Source organism: Nanorana parkeri, unplaced genomic scaffold, assembly GCF_000935625.1.
Source record: "Nanorana parkeri isolate BGI_ZX_2015 unplaced genomic scaffold, ASM93562v1 scaffold195, whole genome shotgun sequence".
NCBI classification, from domain to species: Eukaryota; Metazoa; Chordata; class Amphibia; order Anura; family Dicroglossidae; genus Nanorana; species Nanorana parkeri.
This window is the reverse complement of record NW_017306463.1, coordinates 714,320-735,416: the sequence shown is the minus strand read 5'-3', so window position 1 is coordinate 735,416 and position 21,097 is coordinate 714,320.

The following is a 21,097-nucleotide window of genomic DNA, read 5'->3' as shown; positions in this document are numbered from 1 at the left end:
TTTCAATACACTTTATCCATCTGTCAACAAGTTTTCGTATTCCCTCATGTAGGGCTGGTTCACACCACAAAGAGTGCGTTCAGCCTCTGGAACGCAAATCAGCCAGCTCCCTGCGGGTGTGGGCATGGTGGTGCCTTGAAGTCAATGGCACCGCAGCCACACTCCCTGTCTGCAGTGTGATCGCGGCACCCAAACACGTGGCAGATTAGTGCCTGCGTTCCGGTCCAGTGCGATCTGCAAAAATAGTGCATGCAGCATTTTTTCAGATCGCACTGGACCGGAACGCAGGCACTAATGTGCCACGCGTTCGGGTGTTGGCAAATGCACTGTGGGCGGGGTGTGTGGCTGTGGTGCCATTGCCTTCAATGCACCGCCATGCCCCCTCCCGACCCTGAACACATGGAGCTGGCTGGTTTGCGTTCCAGAGGCCGAACGCTCTGGAACGCACTCTGGGTGGCCCGAACAAAATGTTTTAGGCTGAACTGTGAGACATGAATTCACCGCTGTCTTCACTTCTTCATCAGAGGTAAATCTTCATCCTTGTGCTATTTATATATACATCAGATTTGTGAATTGATATTCAAGTATCTGTCAGTGTAAAGGTCACAATTTATTAGTCCCTACACAGTTGACTAGTTGCTATGGGCAGCAAATGAAATAAATGTTCTCTACAACTAGACAACCAGGACATATCATTCATTCTATATTATCCACAAAGGGTTAACAGCACTCTCTCAACCCTGCAGCAGTGCCTGTACCTGCTCTCAATAGTAGTCTATGTCCGCCCTCTCTGTGCAGCAAGTAGCTTCTTCCTTCCGAGAGCCAAGCCTCGTTCTGAGGCTACTCTAGAAATCACATGACCTTCCTCCAGGAGGCAAGCCTCACTCTGAAACTTTACCCACTGATATCTTACCGGAAAGGTTTACTCAGAGTAAACCTTTCAGGGAGAAAATGCCTCTCTCGTGGACATCAGGGAGCTGCTGTCCAAAAGAGGGAGACTCCCTGAACATCAGGGAGACTTGAGATCCCTGCCAACAGGGGTTAGCTGAAAAGTGCTGTGCTGAACCTCAGATATTGTGTTACATGCATCAACTTTAACTCTTATTGAATTACCTGCTTGATACTGCTAAGGCTGATACCTGTGGGATTCCATATATGTGCTGCAAGGAAACCTGATACTCACTTTCATTATGGTGTTGTGCTGAGCTCACCTAACAAATTCTTATATGCACCAACTATAATTCTTATTGACTTACCTGCTTGATACTGCCATTGCTGATAACCCTGAGAATCCATATATATGTTGTGCAAGCTACTCATACTACTCACCTGCATTACTGTGTTGTTGCCGTACTCCTGTGAAACTCCATGGTGTGGTCAGTTGTACCATAATTGCTATTAACCCTAGCGGTAGTGGTTGAGTTGGAATACCTCCACACTCGCATTTGCTTATACCTCACCTCTTCCTACTCAATACAGGTTCGGTTTACTGCCGTGCTTTTTTTCGTTGACGCTGCGCATAGTCAGGGATGCCTGCATAAGAAGTAACCTGTTGATACCTACTACCATATTCATACGGGGCTATGATGTGTAGCAGCTCCCTCTAAGCCTCTACAAATACAGGGCATTGGAGACTGAGCTGCACGACTGAACCCCATTCCTCCATACAGAAATGCATACTCCGCAGTTGCGATCCACATATAAGTACTAGGAAGCAGGGCATTAAATATGTGCAGATTAAAAATTTTAGCATTTTCCTCCTACGCGGTCTTCCTAGCGGTAAACAGCACCGGAAACGTAAACGCTATATGTGAATAGAGTGTAACTTCTTGGTTAATCTAAACCTGAAGCTCTTTCCCAATGATTACTTACTCTCTGTGTAAGAAGTTGAAGGGTTAAAATGTTTAATCATTGGGAGGAGGAAACCAATGACAAAATACCGGTTCAATATGAAAAGGCCGGTTCAGATATTGGATCTCTAACACGCCCCACTGAGGAAGCTTTGTGTGGACAGTCAAAAACGCATTTAGGGCACAGCGTGTCAAGAAATCTAATTCCCATACGTTGCAAACATTTCTGCCGATCTGCATAAGAAAGAGCTCTGCAGGTACATCTGATCTGCGGATTGGCATTGTGGTCAGCGAAGAGTGCACTTGGCTGCGGCGTCTCAGTATACCGCAGGCTGTAGCTCGCGGTATACTGAGCTTAGGGTAACGGGAGGACGCTAGTTTGTGTCCTCCCGTTACCCTAAGGAGAACTGTGGGGAAAAACACTGACCCCATAGTTCTCCTTTAACTAGATATGAACATTTATTCATATGACACACATGGTAACACTAATTGGGATATCTAGGGTGTTGCATTTTCTGAGCTTTTTATACACTGAATCAAATATTATTCAAATCGAAGCTGGATTGGATTTGATTGTTTGCAGGCAGAACATTATAGTGGGGACTCTAGATAATAGCTTGCCGGGTTTACTATTGTATTCATAATAGGCTCTTCTACAATGTACTAGTCAAGCTTTAACCTTACCCATCAATAGCTCTTTTAATTTATCTCTAGCAAGTTCGAGTTCAGATGTCACTGCCTGAGCTAGCGAGCATTTATATAACTTCTCCAGAAATCGGGGAGCCCCTAATTACACGCTTATGAGTTTCCCAGAGTATCATAGAGTTGATATTGTCACTGTCATTCTCAAGAAAACTTTTTTACAAATTTAATCGTAAATGAGACGATGGATCTGAGCTCAAAGATTCATTCAACTGCCAACACAATTGTCGTGGAAAGCACATGGAGAGAGCCAGTGTACAAGAAACTGGAGCATGGTTCGAAAGAGCAATAACTGTGCACATGTTTCCCACGCTTTTTTACTGGCAGTTTGCTTCTGACTGACATTCTATAAGTATCCCCTCAATCAGAAATGCTGTTTTCTAGTGAGTGGGTATTGTGGTACCATAGATGTCTCAAGTCCAGAATTTAGAGTTACTTTTACATAGGAGCAGTACTTTAATACCCCCATGTTACTGTGTGTGGGACAAAGTCCGGTCTGCAGATCCATATAGTGCTCTAGGACAATGCCAGAGGGTACTCATTGTCATGGCAAATAAAGAGGCAGAATGGGATAAATGCATGAATTCTTCTGGATGTTTCTGAGGAATTTCTAACCACATACCCTTTGGTGTGCAGATAATGTAAATTTTTTGATTGCAGAGGAAATCCCTTCTCAACAAATTGTACGGAATCACATAATTTCAAAAGAAACACTGCTTTAGTGCTTAACTAGCCCCTTGCTTGTAGCTTCCTTTTTTGTGCTTTGATCTGGTCTACACCCAGCCCACATATGCCACCGATTGGCTGCCTACACTCTCTGCCCCACTTGAGGGTGTGTCACCTGTCCTCTCTTTCAGCTTTAACTCTCTTGTGGGCCACTCTGTATTGATGGTAGAAAGTTCTATTACCAGACTCTACTCTCTCTTCTTCAGTTTCAAAGTCTGCCTCTGTAAGACAGAGGGAACAGATAGTGTAATATAGGGACTAATATAGCCACTGCACTCAATTAAACCCCACACATAAGAGGTTGAAGGGGTGGTTGCATCAGCCAATCGGTGATACTGGCAGATTCCACTGACCACTGGTGCTTGGGAGAGATCAACCTCTATCACCCCCTTTGGCTTATCTGAATTCTGTGTTAATTTCTATGGCAAATTTCAATGTAGTTTTAGTCTTAAAACTAAGATTGTTCACTTCTCCTGCCTTCTCCAAACACTTCAACCTTTTGTGAATAGCCCTGTTAGTCTTTTGACTGAAATGCCATTTTAGTTGTATTTTATTCAACTGAATTGTTTTAATTTCAGTCTAGTTTTGTTGACTAAATCTTCAGTAGATTTGGTTGACTAAAATCTAATGGATATATTTAAAATGCAATGCATTATTTAAGCAATTCTCTAGAATTTCCAAACTTGTATATTCCTGGAATAAACCTCTGTTAACCTCTTATTCCTTATGGTATTAAGGTTTGAACAGGCAATACAGACACAGATTTAGACCTTGTCATATAGAACATCTTTATTTAACTTAAAATGAAAAAAAAAAAAAAATTCATAAGATTTGGGAGTGGAGATGGGGAAATATGAGGGAGGGAACAAGTCTGAGAAGACTGGAACACAGTTAGACTGGTACACAGTGCTAACTTACTAGGGAGATGGGAGAAAAACAGTAGTAGGCAAATACAGATGGATCAGTAACTGATGGAGGAGTATTCTCTACGGTTTGCAGGGCATTGATCCAGGTGGCAGGGAGACCAATGGAGTCTGCATCTTAGCCAATCCAGCTGTTGATAGAGTCAGAGGACTGGGGCTTTGGTGGAACTCCGAGGGAGCCGCAAATAGATAAATGCAATAGCCCCTCCCATTTTTTGTCACGTTTTTATTAGTCGACAATTGCAATGTATTTTCGTCACAGTTTTAGTACTATTAAGTTAATTTTCATTTAGTTTTTGTCACTGAATACATGCAGCTGACGAAAACTATGATGACATTTTTTTGTTGACGGGCTTTTTCCAAACGGTCTGCTGGAAAGATTGGAACACTGGGGTCTATATAGATGACACTGCAGTGTTCAGTGTTACCTGGGAGGAACACTTAACACAGCTATCACAGGTCTTGGAGAAGATCACAGCAGCCGGCCTGATGATTAAGCCAACAAGTGTCAAATCATCATGACAGAAGTACATTATCTGGCATATCCAGTGGGAGGAGGCATGATCCACCTACCTGAGTTCCAGCCAGAGACCGGGAAGATTGATGCCTTCATGACATGGTCCACTCCCCAGACCAAGAAGCAGGGCATGTCCTCATGGGGAGTGCGGAGTATTATATGAAGTTTGTTCCTAACTAAAGTGCCCTGGAAAAACTCTTGAAGGACCTAAATAAGAAAAAGCTGCCTTTAAGAATGCCCTGGTCAACTCTCCAGTGCTGAAGACCCCAAACTCCCATCACAGGTTTGTGGTTCAAACTGATGGCTCAGCCTATGAGCCACGTAAACCCAGCTAGGGAGCAACATCCTGTCCTGTAGCATAGCTGGAAGCTGCTGTCCAGGAAGGTAGCCTACAACCACCATAAAGAAGTAGTGCTTGGCAGTTGTATAGGCCCTACAGCAGCTGTAGCACTATCTCTCAAGTTAATGGTAATTAGTGATCACAAGGCCTTTAGTGAGTTGCTGGGGCCTGGGGACAATGGAAATTTGTTGCACTGGAGCCTAGTTCTCCAGCAATACAATTTTACCAGTACAATAAAGGCAGCAATCATGGAAATGTTGATAATGCAAGGATTCTAGCTCACAGTGTAGCTTGAGGAATCACAGAGCTCCACAACCCTATAAATGCACCAGACTAAGGTTACCATGGTTTTAAAATGAAATCCTTGGACACCGTACTGGCCATGCCCATTTTTAACCACACTCCTTTATTGTAGCCACACCCACAAAAACATTTTAGCATACCCTGAAACAACTGCTCAAATCATTTTGGAACAAGAGGCAGATATTTAAGGTATAAAGACAAAATGCCCTGGGCACTATGAGTGGTGAAATAATGTGGCGCATGTAGTACCTGGGGGCAGGTGTTGGTACCATGTGGAATTCAGGGTACAGGAATACATACCAAAGGAATGCAAGGGTTTAGCAATATGTAATGCAGGGAACAGGAATGCATAGCACAGAATGTAGGGGTCAGGAAAAAGTAACATACAGGCTAGTGAACACAGCAGAACCAGAAATTACCTCCTCCTCCCAGTTTAATTTCACACCCCCAGTGCAGACCACTTCCAGTCCCCCCAGTACAGATCTCCCTCCAAATCCCCCCTAGTACAGCCCTCTCTCCTCCTCAGCATAGAGCTCTCTCTCCCGGTACAGATCTCTCTCCCCACAATACAGGACTCTCCCCTCCCTTCCCCAGTAGAGACCATAGACCTCAGATACAGCATCTGGGAACAGTAGAGAGAAGTCCTCTCCTGGGCTGCATCCTGTCTTAATCACTCTAGAGCCAATGAGGTGCTTAGGAGAGCTCTCACTCGCTCTGTACACAGCCGCTGTATCTGTGGTGTGAGGCACTGCAGCACTGAACCTTGAAAAGGCGGTCACAGCACCTGTGGCCCGGGTACCTGGCGTCAGTGAGTTTTCTGCATTGCCCCTCTTGGGACATCTCCTATGGCGTTAATTTCCCAGGAACAGCCCCCTCAAAATGGGGACTGTCCTCAGGAACCAGGGACAAATGGTAACCATATACCAGACTGTATGCAAGATTTGTATCATGTATTTGTACATGTGTGTGTCTAGCCAGTTAACTTTGGATGAGTTGCCCTCCAGTAATGACCAGCGGTATTACAGGCTGTGATAATTGTTTCACAGCACTGTTTTATCTGCTCAAAGTAAGCTCTCTCCTCACTCCTCCACCAAACAAGGATCCCATTGCGGTTAGAGAATTGCTGTGGGCGGACTTTTTATTATCGTATCACTTAACAAAACAACTGAGCTGGTGATTGTTACAGTTTCCTCATGTACTTGCAGTGGCGCCATGTATTGTAGATCATTAAGCACTAAAGCTTAAAGTGGAACCTCCGTTTTTTAAAATGACTTTTGGTTCCCCCTCCTGTGCTGAAAATATTTTTTCTGTTTCTTCTTACCCTTTCCATACTCCAGTGCGGTTCCCTTATATGAAAGCTCCATATTAGGAAATATTGAAAACAACTTTTGAAATTACAATAACATGTTAAAGATCATATGAAGTTTTAGGGACAAGGTTTAGATGTACTTCAATCTAATATTTATTTATTTCAGGTATTTATATAATGCCAACAATTTACGCAGTGCTTTTTACATGCTGCACATTCACATCAGCATAAACATTATTAATATTTGTAAAGAGCACAGTTTCATATGATTTATTGTTCACACATTTATTTTTAAATTAACCATAGTGCTTATATAGTATGACAGGCTGGCTGATTCATGAATACATATGCAGCCCTTCCACATAAGTAGGCCTACATTTATACAATTTCTGTAGCACAAGCAGAACAGTACACAACTATCAAGAATGGAAAGTTAATCATGTTTTCCCATAGTTAGAAATTTACTGAAAACTATATGATAAATCACAACATGTTAAAATCATTATTGATAAAAACATACATACTGTATATAATAGTATCATATCTCCCAACTACTCTTCATTTGGAAACAAATCCCTCTGTCCCTCTTTTCCTCCTCAGTTATCCCTCTCTTTGGTCTGATGTACAGATACCTATAAAAGTGTACCATTTACCAAAAGTATTATTCTGCACTTAAGGCTTCAACCTATCTATTAATTAACTTGTTTTCTATTTCGAAAGCCAGTATAACGGAAAGGTAATGGTAAAAAACATTTCTGGCATATACATTCTCAATGGTCCGCATAACTGGGTATGTGGCAGGGATGTGTCCATTGCCTAAATACATTGTGCTGGAAGGTGTTCCTCTTTCTCATTTCAGAAAGTTGTGAGGTATGTGTTATATATCATTACTTCTTTGGATACAATACTTAATATGGATAAAATAAAAATCACACATAAAAAGCTATTACATTTCTTGTAGATTATACCACACATTAAGTAATAAATCAGTCTATTATTTGATCAGAATTGTGACTGATTACAAAGCTAATAGGAAACTTATATAGAAGGCAATGGCTGTGAGAATCATTTTGGCCAATGGTACAGCTGTGCCTGAAATAGAAAAAGATAAACATTAACGGTCAATTCATAAATTATTCCATGTGCATTAACACTGTTTCAGATAATTACACTTTTAGTGCATTTATCCTTTTCTGCCCTCTACCTAGCACATTCATAATAGGTTATACTTACCTATAGCCCAGCTCTCCCTAGATCTGCATTGGATGGCTGGCCTGCCTGGCATTGCACAGCCTTTGAAGTGATTTGGGACTGTAAGGAACATGCACAGTTACTGCTCTGAAGAGTAATGTCCGGCTCTCGGTCCATGACCGAGTGCCGGACAGTGTCAGGAGAGAGGAGGGGACCCGGCGGCATACCTCATCCTGGCGGATGAATGTCCCCTCCTCTGCCGTCAATTAGATGGCCATGCATGTGCGATAATGTCATCGTGCACGCGCGTGGTGACGTCACGCGCAGAATGACAGTCATTTTGGTGTCACCCCTCCAATGGTGTCACCTGTGTGCGGGCCACACCCCCCGCACACCCCTTGATGCATACAGTTAAAGAGATGTAGGAAATTAAACTATTACTTTCTACCCACCACACAGATTGATGTTTCATTATTATACTTCATGATTATTTCCCTAACACACACATAGCTGCGGGGCATGGAGCTTAGTAGTTTGCACTGTGCAGCTCCTAAAGAAGTGGAAATAGAAAAAACACATAGAGCAGTTCCTGGAGGATGTCAAGATTTTTAATTATTTTATTTATGTAACATTTTATGGATTTAGGGAATTACAACATTTCTGAAACTCTCCCCAAGGCATCACCGGGTATCTACCTGCAAGCAGTGGCTGAACTAACACCATAGCCACCCATATGGAATAGGATTGGTGAGGTGTTCCTTGGTGTCCCTCAGCTGCCCACCATTCTGTTACTTAAACTGGACTTTTACACCTTTTCACTAAAAATGACATCAACATGCAGCTCTGCATGGTGCTATGAAATCGTCTTACATTCATTAGTTAAATTTTTTTTTCTTTTACTTCAAATTACAGTTTTTTCACATTCTGGTAAAGAGTGGCATTGGTGATGTAGCTCTAGGCTCACATATGCATCCTGGAAAGGCTACATCACCAGTGCCTCCCTTGGAAATCTGATTGGTAAACTGCAAAATCTCTTGAGATCACTGGGTAAAGGCATTTTGTTCCCTCTTAGATGATGTGCACTGTCACATCATCTGGCAGACCCAGAGTTCCAGGAAGTAAAGGGAAATATATTCCCCTTAGTGAGAAAGATTTTCCTAAGTAACAAAGGTTAGAAGACTGGAAAGGAAAAAAAATAAGGTATGCAAAGACAAAAAGCCCACAATTTTCTATAAAGATAAAATTACGTTGTTCTGTAAGTGGCCTGGCTGCTGTGTGGCTGCTGTGTTGTGCCTCTGTTAGTCTCCTTCCTCCTACCTCTTCCCCGGGAGTGTCAAGCAAGTGCAGGACTCAGAATCAATGGCAACGCCGCCCACTTATGCTGCATTATGGTGTTTGATAGCAGAAAATGTGCCTTTAGCACAATGGAATGGTGTGAATGGGCACTAAAGTAAAGTACTGCCAGTTCAGTTGCCAGTGCCATTGTATGCTGGACACAGCAGGGGCCCCAGGTGGGAGGGGAGGTTGGCCGAGGTTGAGCACAGCCAAATGCATACCTTTACTGAATGTGGGGTCGGTGGTGTAATCATTAGCAGAGCTTTACTAGCTTCACTGGTGGCAGTGATAAAGTAGAAGCAAAGGACATAAAATAACCCACGTTGCCTCCCCACTGCTTTTAGGGCTCATTCACACATACTGCAGTGACTGGCATTTTTCTGCACCGGATCAAGGCCAGTCACTGCAAGGGCACATAGAAAATGACTGCATATTTTTCTGCACATCGCACTGCAGTGTGGACATCTGAATAGCGCGTACACTTTGTAAAGTTTTGAAAGATGTATATAGTGTGATGTGCTGATATTGTAAATTGCACTATCCTCTAGCTGCCCCGCAAAAACAGACAGTTTGCAGCATGCTGTATTTGCCACATAACTTTTTTTTATCGATTTGCAAGCAGTCATGTGACCACAAAGCTCTGACTAATAGGCGCTAACCATTTTAGGGCCAACAACGCCTTAGAGCTATGGAAAGCAGTGGATAATGTTACTGCACTAAGGATTCAGTGCCATTATTGGTCCTGTACAGACAGACACACTTGCTGGAGCTTTGCAGTCACATGGCCACTTGGTCACATGGGAAAAAGATTGAAAAAAATGGTATTTCCATTGGGATTTATTAGAAACTCTATACAGCAGATATAAGAGCAGTGGGGAGGCAATGTTCTAAAGGTGGTTTGATTTTATAGCCTTTCTATCCACTTTAAGAATTATAAACTCCCACCAACCTCCCCCTTTAAACCGAGGTACAGTAGTGGTAGTGTGCACAGTTCTAAACACCCCCCTCCATCCGTTTGTCCGTCTGGTTCCTGGGCAGCGTGTTGTTCAATTGGGGGTTTTTTTCAGTTTGGGGAGGGGTCCCCCTAAAAGTTTTGCTAAGCGCCCTAGGATTTCTTGTTACGCCCTTGCCTGCACGACTGAGGCACTGGATTCAGATGTCATATTAAAAAGTGAAGAAGGCAGGTTATCTGGAAGACAAAACACTTCCAATCATAACAGATGGAATATGCTGAAAAGGTGGACAGTCTCTTCTCCTTTAGCCTATCAACTCCAATGATTCATTAGTTCTACTTAAGGAATCGCCAATTGACTTAAAATTTCAGCAAACAACAACCAGAAGAAAGATGAACTGAGAAACATTCAAATATAGCTCAAACCAATTATTTTTTTAGTTTTGGATAGAGTGGAGAAGGGTTAGAACCTCCATCAGGTTTTTCCTCCACTTCCAGTGCTGGAGATAACACTGTCTCCAGGCCAGGCAAAGAGAACAAATCTCCAATAGGGACACAGAAAGTAATAAAAACACTTTTTCTTAGTAGAATAGTGAAAGGCTAGAACCCCCATCTGTATCCCTGTTGTAGAATTCCCTCCTTGTAGATGAAATTAGGTGAAATCTCCACAAAGAGGCCCCAGATAACAATAAAAAAAAACTGACTGAGGTTCAAACCTTTAACCATTCTAATAGGAAACACATTTTGTCTGGAGTTACACTTTAAGTTGTTCTGCGTAAGTATTTGCTTTTCCAGAGGCGGTTCCAAAATCCAAAATAATTTACACGTCTGGCATTTTACAATTTAGTTTTATATACACTTTGGCTTTAGATACAATTTAACATCGTTCTACCAACCAATAATTACAAACATTGACATACAGTATGTTCGTGAATACATATGTTGCATGAAGTTGAGTGCTAGTAATTTCAGATGTCTTACCTCCACCCGAAATTGGGACAGTGTCTAAAAAAACAAAACATATAGTTCAGTATTTTTGATTTTTTAATTTTTATACAAACAATCTGCTACATAATTTTTTTTTATATCGATTCTTTTATTTTTACCAAAAACATAAAACATTACAAAAGCAATCAGTGGAACAGTTTTGAAATCACTAGAAAAGACGTGCAAAGGCAAGCAAAACATTTTTACATCCATAAAGATTTTTGATAGAGCGGGTCATGTCTTCCATGGTTTTAATATTTTGTATCTAGTTAAATCAATGTTGCATTGTTGGTGGATCAGGATGCTTCGCACAGGGTTGGAATACATGCACGATCGGCATTCACCATATGCATAATGACGGAATGTGTGTAGCTCTTGACGGGGATAGAATTAGGATGCAGGAGGAAGAAGGCCGGATCCCGAGGAACCGGAAGGTCAGTGAGTGAACCTGATCCCAAAAAGCCTGTAGTTTAGGACAGGACCAGAAAATGTGGAGCATGTCTGATGAGGACAGGTACATCTCCAACACTAGCTAGAGGAATGTGGGCACATAACATTTTTTTGGGGGTGTTTTTTATTATTAGTTTTAATAGCCACACATATGATACCAATAATACACTAAAAATGACCAATACATTATCACAGACCAATTACGAGGCTTGTTTGGGATGTACAGATCAATAAGTGGTTTCTAATTTGCAGTGCATAAATCCCTAAAGTGGAAGTAAAGGTAAAAAAAAATCCCTAGGAGCTTTAGCAATAATGTGCTAGTATGCATAGCATATTAGCACATTATGGCAGACTTACCTGCCAAAGTGAACCCTCCAGCGCACGCATTTTCATCTTGTGCACCTGCCAGCAGTGGCAGAACTAACGCCATATTCATCCACATGGCCGCTATGGGGTTCAGGGCAGAGGGGGACCCTGTCAGTGCCAGGTTTTTCCCTTGGCATCTATCCGCTGCCCACTGTTCTGTTGGACCTTTACACCCTTTCACTACAAATCACTGCAGCATGCAGCTCCTGTGCTGGTGACAACATTGTCTGCAGGCCAGGCAAAGAGAACAAATCTCCAATGGGGACACAAAGTAATAAAAACACTTTTTCTTTGTAGAATAGTGGAAGGCTAGAACCCCCATTTGTATTGCCATTGTAGATTTCCTACTAATAGATAAGTAAATGGAATCTCCACAAAGAGTCCTCAGATAGCAGTGAAAAGGTTTAAACCCTTAACCATTCTAATAAGGAAAACATTTTTTTGGGTGTTACACCTTCTGCATAAATATTTGTTTTTTTAGAGGAGGTTACAATATTGGCAAATAAAAAGTTTACCTTTTATGTAATGTACCCTTTGGCTTTTTACAAACTTTAATAACACAGATTTAAAGCCCAATGATTACAAACATTGACATATGTTCATGAATACGTATGTTACATGAAGTGATTTGAGTGTGATATGTTTTTTTTTTATTATTTGTTTTAATGTCATCACATATGATACCAACAATACACTAAAAATTACCTCTACTACAGTACAATCAACAAGTGTTTTTTTATCTGCAGTTGTTAATCCTTAAAGCAGAAGTAAAGGTTAAAATGCCCCCAGGAGCAGGGCCGGATTTACTCTTTCTGCTGCCCCAAGGCCAGGTTCCCCCCCCCCCCACCAATGGAGAATGGCTGACCTGCAGGCTGCATACAATGTCGCCGAGATCACTTGTACAAAACAAGCAGTGGTTTCCCCACTGTACATTTTGCTCTGCTTGCCCAAAGAAGAGCTAAATGTAGAAAACTACTCACCCGGGCATCGGGGGATAGCACTTCCGCACATCTGCTGCCCCTCTACTCCCTGCTGCCTTGAGGCCGGGCCTTGGTTAGCCTTATGGGAAATCCGGCCCTGCCCAGGAGCTTTAGCCATAATGTGCTAGTGTGCACAGCATATTAGCACATTACGACAGACTTGCCTGTAGATTTCCCACAGTCTCTGACAATCTCCTGTATCATGGCCATAGTCTCGGACCATCTCCTGTTGCATGTCTGCAGTTTCAGACAGCTTTCTGTAGAATTATATTTACTGAATATTTGTGTGGCCCAATTGTGATGTCAGGGACCACACTTGAGGACCCTATTTCAAGTAGGTTGACCACCAATGTATGATTAAGCCCAAATGGGTGAAACACGTTAGAAATTGCTGGGTCCCAGTAGGACAGGGGATAATGAGTGTGACCGAGATGTAAATATACCAATAAATGTGATATCCGGTGGATCCAAGGAGTGCAGCTTTTTTTTTTTTTATGTGGAATCAGAGCACAAACAAGCTCATTGCTTGCACCTTGGATTCTTCCAGGGAGTGAAACTAGTAACGCAATTAGAGCAAACTCTCCATTTGAAGACCTCATGTTGATCAGTGACTACCACTACCTTACAACATAGCCAACAGATTGTTAAAAAATATATACATTTGTAAGGTAAATATAAATAAATTAGATCCACAGCAATTCCTAGTGATGAGTTGCTTAGACAGGCTTTGGTCTATCAGATGATCTTGCGAGTGTTGCAGAATCTGCCAAAGCCACTTGAGAGAACAAGTGCTGTGTGTACCTGAGAAAGTGGGTTCATCAGGGGCAATAAAGTTGTGATTGTCCTTGATAAAGGAAGATCCTGCCATCACAAGTGTTAATCTCAGAAAGGACGATGGATGCTCTCCAAAGAGACATTGAAGTTAATTTACTAAATGCAAATAGGCTGTTCACTTTGCAGGGGAATTTGCAGCTTACAGGGGAAGTTTCACTTTCCCCATTTCCACAATGAGTACATTCTCCTTAAAGAGGCGATACAGGCATTAAGATGCCTAATTGTCGGCGCTATACAAATACCAATAATAATAATAATATTTAGACAGTAGATATTATTTAATGCTGACTTTTATTGCCTTCCCTTAATTTGAATTTGAAGCTTAAAAAGGTGATGCACATGTTTGTATTTATAATAACCACTTACCATGAGATATCTGAATTATGGAATAGTGGGGGAAGAAACATGTTGGACAATGTGAGTTAATATTTCCATAAAAACATTTTTTTAAATATTTAGGGGAATGACTTACCTATCTTTTTTATAGGTCCCAATGTGAAATTTTGTACCTTGAAGTCATCCGGTGTAGAAGCTCTTGCTGAAGGACACCACTAAGAATACAAAATAGAATTGTTTTTTTTTTCTAACCATTGAAAATGTGGTGACTAATTTCTGTGCTCAATGCTGGGATCATTTTCACTTTAAAGTTCGGTTTAGCACTATACCCACACAGAGCATATTAACAAGTTTTCAAAATAGATTAATATGAATATTTTAGTCAGGAAGCAAAATAGTTATCAAGCCGGTAATTCAACAACAGAATAGTAACTATACTGATCATTACTTACAGCTGAACAGCTAGAAGTTTCTTTATTGCACAAGCCAATTTGACAATGCAGGTATACGTAATTGTACCCCCCCAAGAATTTAAATACTTGGAGGGAAAATCGCCCTTTAAGAGATGCTCCATTTTCAAGCACAGTGATGGTAGGATCATTCCTGTTTGGGCAGCTAGAAAGAGAAAAGTAAAGTATTAATGGACTAGCACTAAAATTACTATTGTACAAAGATAGATAGATTTTTTTAACCGTCACATGGAAATACTAAATACTTGGAGCCTATATCCATTCAGGAACTAACACCCCAACTATTCGATACCCATAATAACATATTAGCCATGAACCTAAATTTGGACACTCCAATACTTCAAGCCTGATTGAACTTGCATTTTAAATCACTTAAATAAATTCCAAGTACATCAAATCAAAAGTCTTTCAGTCTCAAAAGTAACAGCCTATAAAGAAAAGGCTGTCCCCTGCCAGCATGCTGCAGAGAAGGATCTTTTCTCTCTTTGTCGAAGCAGTGGTCTCTCTGAAAGGTTATCATGGAATACCTGGCACGGGTAGTTGTACATGTCTTTGCTCGTGGCTCTGTATACAGAGCTACAGCGAAGCGTGCCCTTGTATGCAGGACTCTGCATGTTTGTCTGCATGCTTCATGGTGTGCATATGACAGGGTGTGCGCGCCCAGCATCAGCAGTGATGTCAAATGGCTTTTTTAAGGAAAAGCCTGACTGTCAGTGCTGAGTGGTCTTCAGCTTGTTCCTTGTGATCTGACCTGTGTTATGCATTTGTCTCTTCATTACTGACCCAACTGACTCCTGACCTGCTTTTGGATCCTGCTCTGTATCATTGCCTATCTAGTTTCTGACCTCGGCTTTGTCTCTGACCCTGATTCTGCTGATGATTTGGTACTGCACTGACCACTTGTTGACCCCGGCCTGCTCTGTGACATCGCAATTACTTCTGACTAGGTCCCATTATACCTACCTAGTGTCTGCACACCTTTATATCACCTTTCCAAAAAAGTACCTATGGATTACAGCTCCTGTAGTACCGGTATATTAAAAAGCAGTCTTCAGGTTTTAAAAAAATGTGTAATTTCCAAAATATACCTGTAGGCTACGTGCAGTCACATGTCCAATAGCCAGCCCATCCTGCCCATCCTGCAAGCTCTAGAAGTGTTGCAGACAGACTGGGGATAGGCTGCGTACAGCCTACAGATATACTTTGGAAAATAAGCATCTCTTTTATAACCTGAGGAATGCTTTTATTATGCTACAGAACTTGGAATGCATAGGTACTTGTTTTTGGAAAGCTGATGCAAGGGTGGACTAACCCTTTAAAGGAACAATTACTATTTGTGGAGAAGGCTTGGTTGAAAAAAGTTTGATATTTATATTTTTATGCACATTTAAAAAGATTGTGTACAGGTTAGTTGAAAGGAAGGTTGGTTGGGCCAGGAAGGTTGTGTCCAGATTTTTTTTACTCTCCTAACGAGCAAAGAGGTTGCAGAATGCACTAATGAGAGGTATGTAACAATCACATAGCTTTTCATCTACCTTTCATTGTACTGTAACTGGGTTAATACTTGTTACACAACATGAATAAACTTATTGCGACTTCAAAAGCTGACTAGACTTGACATTAGAATTTTGTTCTTTATACAGCCAAATAACCTCAGATGTATCAAAGGTCAATAAGTGTTTAAAGGTTTATCTAAAGGCATTTTTTGTAGCTTTAGATACCAGGAAGGATTACAACCTCTGAATATTTAATCACTAAGTCTGTGCTGGGGAGAATCCAAAATGTAGAGTTGTCACTGGAACAGGAAAAGATGGGAATTTTTCTAAATGTTAACACTTGTTCTGGTGACAACTGTCTAAAAGAAGATTTCGGGAGGCAGAAAGTGAATCTTTCCATGACCAGAAGACCTTCATGGTGAGCAGCAGATCTGCAACATACTCAAGTTGATTTCTCTGTGGATAAAACATATGAATACAATGATCATAAAAGGATACAATATGAAAACGTACTTATCCTTTATGATGTCATATTTAGTAGGACTGTTCCTGTCAGAAGTTGGAGTTGCGTAGCAGTTTTTCATGATCAGAACAAACTGAGAAGAACCTGAAGTCCCACTTGCTATGACACCAACATACATATTAGATGTTGAAGGGAGCCAAACCTCTGAGCCAGTATATGCAACAGAGTAGCTAGTATCTTGGAAAAGACCCATTGTGATTGTATAGTTTGCAGTTCCACCCACATTAATCAGAGCTGACCTGTAAAAAAGAAAGGCTGTTATGAATAATTAAAAGAAAAAGACACTTACATTTAATTCCTTTTAAAAATTCTCATTACAGACCTACTCATTCATTTTTTTATCAAACCCATTTGTTTTGGCACCTTGAAACTGGCCGGTGAAATATAGGATCAGTGGTAAGTAGACAGCAGAAGGCTGGTCAGTGCTGGTGAATAACTGAAAGAAGTGACTAGATCTCTGCACACCCCTTCCGTCCACCCTACCTGCCTCCTCCCTTTTTTGTTTTGGCTTTTATTTTTCTTTGTCTATCAACACCCGTTCCCTACTTTCCTCTCCTGCTCTGACTTCACTTACTTCCAGTTCCTCTTTCTCTTCCTATCTATTCCACCGCTTACCCTTTTAAACCCTTTAATCATCATCATGAAACACCTAAAGTATAATGTTGGTCTTGATTCTCCCAGCAGTGGGTCCTGTTGGTAAAAATACAGCCAAAACAAAATTTTACACATTTTCTGCAAGAACCACAAAGTTGTTTGTTGTAAATGTTGAAATTGTAAATTATTTGCTTGAAGTGACACTAAACTCAGGAGTTAAAGCTTAAAAATGAATTTAAGTATCCTAACTATTAACACAAATGTATCTTATTTGTGCATTACTCAGCTGTAGATCCTCAAATCATCTCTGAATTGGTGCTGACACTGTCCTTCCTTCTGGTGGGTGGCTACTTTTGTTCCCCATGGTCCCTGTGCGTGTTATAAAGTAGCTAGCACTCGAAGCTCGCTCCTGTGATGGATTACAATCTCATCACAAATTAGTAAACTAAACGTGAGATTGTAGCCCATTACTGGAGCGAGCTTGGAGTGGTGGCTACTTTCCAACATACAAGGGAACCATGGGGAACAAGAGTAGCCACCCTCCAGAAGTAAGGACAGTGTCGGCACCAATTCAGAGTTGATTTGAGGATCTACAGCTGAGTGATGTACAAATAAGATACATTTTTGTTAAGGTACTTCTAAGATTTAACTCCTGAGTTTAGGGGCGTTGCAAGGGGGGTGACACCCTGGTGACACCATTGAAGGGGTGACACCAAAATGACTTGACATTCACCCCCTCTGAAAAGTCGGGCACTCTGTCATGGACCGAGAGCTCGACAGTTCCAGGAGAGAGGAGGGGACCCAGCGGCATACCTTATCGCGCCGGGTGAACGTCCCCTCCTCTCTTTGCCGGTGTCCAGTACCAAGATGGCCGCCAGCAGGTATTACAGGTATGGCCGCGCATGCACGATGATGTAATTGCGCATGCACGATTACGTCAAGGCAGGGTGTCATCCGGTACCCGCTCCAGGTGACACACGGCCTCTGGATGCCCCTGAGTGTAAGTGTAATCTTGTTTTATAATATGCCTTCATTTGTTTACACTTTTAATTTTTCAAAATCTTTATTATTGCACCAAAAAATTTGACTTCAGCCTATAAACCCTTTGTAGTCCTAATACGCCAGGTAATGTGCCTGGACTATAGTTACTGGTTAGAAGTTATGACATCCACCCTACCTTAAACCAGAAATGAGGATCTCAGTTTACAGCCTCTAATTTTAAATAAATATAAATGTGTTAATTTTAGTAGGTTGTGACGGTACAATAGTTTAATTTTACTTGTGTACTTTTATTGTGTAATCGTTAAAGAGATTCATAATCACAGGACATCAGCAAAAAAAGTAACTTACGATGTGAACGAACTGATGGCGGATAAAAGACTTATATCCATAGTTAATGGGTAAGAACAGTGAAAGTCAATCGGATACTCATTTCTTATAATCACGCCATTATATTTAGTAGACAAATATACAGTGTTTATATATGTGATTTCTGTATCATTCAACTGAAAAAGAAAGGGTGCAAGAAAATATAAGAATGCAAAAATACAACCTGAATGCAACATTTTAAATTAAAATAACTCAAAAGAATTGTACCTGTAAATAATTTACAGTAAAAGTGGAATAGTTATCTATATGACAGTCAGCCACAAGACATAAATTAACATTGGACCTCTAAGTAACATCTGCAGGTTTTTTACTTATATCCATTGTAATTATGATTATAAGTTGATGTATTAAAGGTATTTAACTGTTACAGGCCCTGTAGTTCACATTTATGGGTTGCAAGCAGGGCCAGAATTACTGTATGTTGTTGGAACACAACTATAGCCAATTCATTTCAAGTATGCAAAATTTAAATTACACAGAAATATCATGGAATGCAACTATAGAATATAGAACAACCCCCTGTATGTTAGTGACTTTCATTATAAATAATACTAAAAGTGTACCCAATATTTTAATGGCAGAATTATAGTAAAAATGTGTAGTACTCATACTTTTCCTAAAGTACTCGCCGATACCAACTACCAATACTTTTTTTTTAGTGTTGTGACAGTTTTTCTAAAACAATATAGACTAATGATTTTTGGACAGTGGTGAAGTGCCAGGGCCTGGTCACAGCGGCAACCCTGGTAGTTCTGCCATTGACTCCAAGCTGTAGTGGGTCTACAAATTCCAGCAATACATTATACAGCAACGCAGAATGGCACTTGCTATAAAGGATTACTAATCCTAGGTATACATTATACAGCAATACCGAATGGCAACCGGCTACAGAGGTCTACAAATCCCAATAATACATTATACAGCAATGCAGAACGGCAAACAGCTATAGAGGACTACAAATTTCCAGCAATACATTATATAGCAATGCAGAATTATATGAAGCTACATACTCTGTGCTGCTTCGGGGTACCAGCCTGATGTCTCTAGTGTAGGATCAGGAGGGCTGTGGAGGGTCTCAGGTGAGCTGTGGAGGATCTCAGGTGGGCTGTGTGGGGTCCCAGGGGGGCTGTGCGGGGTTATGCAGGGTCTCAGCAGGCTATGCAGGGTCTCAGGAGGGCTAATTGGAGTCTCAGGAGGCTGTGTGAGGTCTCACCAGGGCTGTGCAGGGTTTCAGTAGGCTATGTGGGTTCTCACCAGGGCTGTGCGGGGTCTCACCAGGGCTATGCGGGGTCTCACCAGGGCTGTGTGGGGTCTCACCAGGGCTGTGCGGGGTCTCACCAGGGATCCAGTTGGTCTTGCGGGCAGGTGCAGGGTTCCCCAGTAAGGAAGTGGAGATGTGCAGCCGCTGTGTGGTTCAAAGGAAGGCTACCGAGGTGCCCAGTAAGTGCGGGACCTCAGGCAGCCACTTCAATTTAAGAATTCATTAAATTTGACAATGTTCCACTTTTTTACTGTCAGGTTAGAGAATGGGAAGAGATCAAGGAATGTCCGTTCCCCGATCTCCTCTGTGATTAATGAACCCGGAAGAGCACAGAGCTGATTGCAGCAAACACAGGTCTGGTATGGCATAGTTACCTGAGAACCATTTGAACAGGAAATATAGAAGTGTATTTACAGTGATAGGGCTCTGGTCGGGATTTATAATAAGCAGGTTAAATAGATTGTGGATTGGTCCCTCCTGTGAGTAGGTACCAAAGGCTGCCCAAACTAAATGTTGTTGTTTTTGCCATTTGTTATTAAAATGTAAAACTGTAATGGTGATAAAAGCCCAAATGAACTTTCAATTTGAATCACCTAAATATATTCCAGGTGCCTAAAACCAAATATGTGTTCAAAGTCTTACAGTTATTTGTTTTAGAAAGCAGCCACAGCTTTAGTATAAAAACCTCTCTCCTGTCAGCTTAGTATAGAGAAGGACCGTTGCTTTCTCTGAAAGCAGTGGCCACTCTGCAGGGGTCTGGCACAGGACCATAGCAAGGGCGAGGCGACTGAGGCTCTTGCCTCGGGCACAGATGCGCAGGGGGGGGGGGCATATAGGACTCAGCCAGCAGGGAGAAGTGGGGTTGCTCCTCTGGATCCCCACTGCTCTCCCCATCTGTATGCAGCGGGGATCCGAGGAGAAGTGAAGGAAATGCTGCAGCCCCGCGGGGGGAGCCGCTGTCACAGCAGGGATCCAAAGGAGAAGCTGCAGGCTGAGCCCCCCTCTGTGTGTGGCCGAGTGGCGGAGGATCGGTACATATCAGTGATATATACCGATCCTATGTGTGCATCTGATCACTCCAGTGTTTGTAAATGACTGAGGACACATAGTACTATGTGTCCCCAGTTATGAATGAACAGGAAGTGCTTTACATCACTTCCTGTTTATTCATGAGTTTCTTAATGGGTAGTGTACAGAGGATTCTCCCCATTCAGAAACTGGGTTATAGTAAATCTTTTGTGAATGAATGGGAAGCCTCTACTT